The 3954-nt window shown below is 38.8% G+C and overlaps 1 pseudogene; it reads right to left on the bottom strand.

Annotated features, from left to right (window-relative positions):
• Positions 1–224: 224 nt before the first annotated feature.
• LOC140640656 (methylsterol monooxygenase 1 pseudogene) lies at positions 225–994 on the bottom strand (annotated as a pseudogene).
• Positions 995–3954: the final 2960 nt, after the last annotated feature.

The raw sequence follows: 3954 nt of genomic DNA on the forward strand, positions 1-3954 counted from the left end.
TAGAAAGGGATCAGATTTAGGGGATCCCTGGGTGGCTCAGCGGTTTAGCGCCTGCCTTTGGCCGCGCCTGCCTTTGGCCCAGGGCGCGATCCTGGAGTCCCGGGATCGAGTCCCACGTCGGGCTCCCAGGATGGAGCCTGCTTCTCCCTCCTCCTGTGTCTCTGCCTCTCTCTCTCTCTCTCTCTCTCTCTCTGTCTATCATGAATAAATAAATAAATAAATCTTTAAAAAAAAAAGAAAGGGATCAGATTTAAAGGGTTCAGGGGACTGTCATAGCCACTATGGACATCAATGGTTTCTATCAAGCAAATGGTCACCCATGCCCAAAGGAGAATGACATGATCACATAAAAGCATGATTCCAATGAAAAATCCAGTTCCAAGAATCAGAGTTTCCAAAGGATGTGCATATTCAGCTTCCATTCCAAATGGAGCCTGAAACTCATGATGAACTTTATGAATATATTTATATATTCTTTTGTGATGCAAGAGCCTCTGCGGAAATAGTGCCAGGTATCCTCAATCACCGCACAGCCAAAGCATCTTGCCAAAAGCATATACCATCTTGGCATTCTTTCCCAATCATAAGGTATATTAAAATACTCTGTAAAATAATAAGTTCCACAGATCAAGGGAAGCTGGATACAAAAGTGATTAAAGAGAAGTACTTTAAAACATTTCCATTGGTTTTCCCATGTTTCTGGTTTATCCTTTTGAATTTTGTACTTTTTCATAAAAGATATAAATTGAAACAAAAATCCAGGTAAACAGAACAAGAAATAAAGAACTTCGTGAACTATCAAGGATCCCCATGTTGCAATCTGGAACTTTGTATAATTGTTCAACATATAGTTCCAAGCATTTTTAAATGGTTCTTGTAGAGGGTTCTCAGGTAAAAGTGAATCTACATACTCCACAGCCAAGGATGCTGAACTGAAAATGCTGATACTTGCCATTTTTCAAATCTCTGCAGAAAGCCTTAGAATTCTGGCCAAGCGGCGGGAACCATATACTTTCTTTCATCTTTTGTTATATTCCATTATTTCACCTGAGGATTCAGACCCTACAAGAAAATCAGAAATAAAGAGTGCAAATCTTTCAAAGAATTTTTGAAATTAAAAAAAAGAGTTTTTGAAATAAAATATCTGAAAAAAAAAAGAAATAAAATATCTGGTGTAATGACTTTATTTGCATTTTAGGCACAGTGGAGCAGGCTAAGAGCCCTAATGTTTATTACCTGTCAGAAGAATTTTACCCAGACATCATTCTGATATATTTTTTAAAAGATTTTATTTATTTATTTGACAGACAGAGAGAGAGAGAGTGAGAGCACAAGCAGGAGGAGTGGCAGAGGGAGATGGAGAAGCAGATTCCCTGCCGAGCAGAGAGCCTGATGTGGGGCTCAGTCCCAGGACCCTGAGATCATGACCTGAGCCGAAGGCAGATGCTTAATTAACTGAGCCACCCAGGTGCCCCCTGATATTTTTTAAGTCAGAAAACTTCCAAATATCTAAAATATTTAATTTCTAAAAACTACATTTTACTCAGATTTTCAAGAATATACCTATCATGTGACATAAGATAGAGCTGTGTTTTTTTAGACCATAGAAAAAAAGGATTTTAAAAGATTTAACAAAATTGTTGGACTCTGGCAGCCCAGGTGGCTCAGCGGTTTAGCGCCGCCTTCAGCCCAGGGCCTGATTCTGGAGACCTGGATCGAGTTCCACGTTGGGCTCCCTGCATGGAGCCTGCTTCTCCCTCTGCCTGTATCTCTGCCTCTCTCTCCTCTTTGTGTTTTTCATGAATAAATGAATAAAATCTTTTAAAAAAATTGTTGGACTCTATGCCACAAACATTATGTTGTTTCTCTGTTAAGAATTTTTTTTTTCTAGTTAGAATTTCTGCCTTCAGAATAAAAGCCACACTTCTAAGACATTCTACTACTTCTCTAGGGACTTTTCTCCTTTTTTCTTCATGTGCATGCAGCTATGTGTGTGTGAAGCATTTTCACTTCCACTTTTCCCTATATTTTGTAAGCTGGGATATTTTTTTAAAGTCTAATTGTTGCAAAAAATGTTGATGAACCAAGATGTCTCCTGAAAAAATGATTAATCCAAAAAACAAGATTTAGCAATTTCAAATCATTTTTGGATACTCCCTCTACTCACACTGACATCAATACTATATGTTTTCATTTTTTAAAGGTTGAATTCAGGAGCTTAGAAATTCCTTGTCTTCTCTCAGTCATATTACCTTAACTTTAAGAACTGGGTCCTTTCATTCTTCTGGTTGACTAATAGATAATTAACCTTAATGTTGACAATTACATTCACTATGCTGACATAAGTGGCTTCTATAATTTTTGAATACCAGGTGAGGTTTCGTGGATGAAATTTCAATTTGGCAGTTGGATTGAGCACTTTTTATTTTTTTAAAGATTTATCTATTTGAGAGAGAGAGAGAGAGAGAGAGAGAGCATGAGTAGGGGAAGGGGCAACAGAAGCTTTCAAAAAAAGTTCCATGGGACTATCAACAGGTTTCTAAAACGTGCTTGATTTCTTCTTAAATTTTTATTTATTTTAAGTAATCTCTATTCCCAATATGGGGCTCAAACTCACAACCCCAAGATCAAGAGTTGCATGCTCTTCCAGCTGAGCCTGCCATGTGCCCCTATAAAGATGCTTTATAAAGCATTTGTTACAAATGTGCTCTTCCGGTTCTTACCTGATGTGCTATTTAAGGAGAAAGGTCAGAATAAATTGAAATTGTTCCTTTACACACATGAAAGTTCCTTTACACACATGAAAGTAAATAGCAATTGCCAGATGCTGGGCAGGGTCAGGGGAGAAATAGAAGGTGACTGTAATGGATATGTGGTTTCTTCTTACAATGATGAAAATGTTCTGGAATTGGGCAGGTATGTGGATTGTATCTCAATTAAAAAAAAAAACACGGGGGAGCCTGGGTGACTCAGTTAAACGTCTGCCTTTGGCTCAGGTCAGGATCCAGGGATCCTGGAATCAAGCCCCCTCGGACCCTGCTTCTCCCTCTCTTCCCGGCTAGTGCTCTTTCTCACTCTCTCTGTTGCTATCTCTGACTCTCTCTCTCCTAAATCAATAAATAAAATATTTTAAATAAAAAGAGAATGAAGTGACTTTGGGGAATTTCTTTCTTAAGAGTTTACACACAGTTTTAAAGAAGGTGTTTCAAAATGTCACTGCATTCTTTTTATTTATTTATTTATTTATTTATTTATTTATTTATTTATTTTATTTTTTTTTTTTTTATGTCACTGCATTCTTTTCTGAAAAGATACCTGCATGTTTGCATAAAGTAGGATGAGTAATGTATACAGATCCTGTGCCTTGTTTGGAAAACCTGCTGTCTCACCCTCTTGCTTTAAAGTTTCTAGGAGTGGTTTATCCCTTTGTTTAGGATCTAAGAGTACTTGGGTAAGAACCATTGTCCAGGAAAGACTAATGGGGTTAAGTCCTGGGAGGCCTGGGCGGGGGCCTCAACCTCTGCCATACGAGTCCCAAGAAAGGAAGTATACAGCGATCAGGGAATAATTCCAGCTCCCAGGGAAAAAGGCCTGGAAATACCCCATGGAGACTCAGCCATAGGCCCTGGGCATGTCTATCCCTTTGGGACTGTTGCTCAGAAATAACTGGGCCCAAGAGTTCAAGAAACATGAAGCTTTCCAAATTAGGAGTGGGTGTGAACAGTGTTTGGTCATTGTGTTCCACAGAGAATAAAATGGTGGGTTCAGGAGGCCTTTTGATTTATGGCATTGAACTTTCCCTCTCAGTATGGTGAAAAGACTCAAAGCTCAGTCTGGTCTAGAAAGAGGAGCTGCCTAGATTTTGGTATGTATAGGTGGTATAAGTTTCTTTTCTGATCTCACTGCCTGAACCAACTTCTCATCTTTGCCTCTCCCAATCCTATTCATCCTTCA

Source organism: Canis lupus, chromosome 9 (genome assembly GCF_048164855.1).
Source record: "Canis lupus baileyi chromosome 9, mCanLup2.hap1, whole genome shotgun sequence".
Classification (NCBI taxonomy): Eukaryota; Metazoa; Chordata; class Mammalia; order Carnivora; family Canidae; genus Canis; species Canis lupus.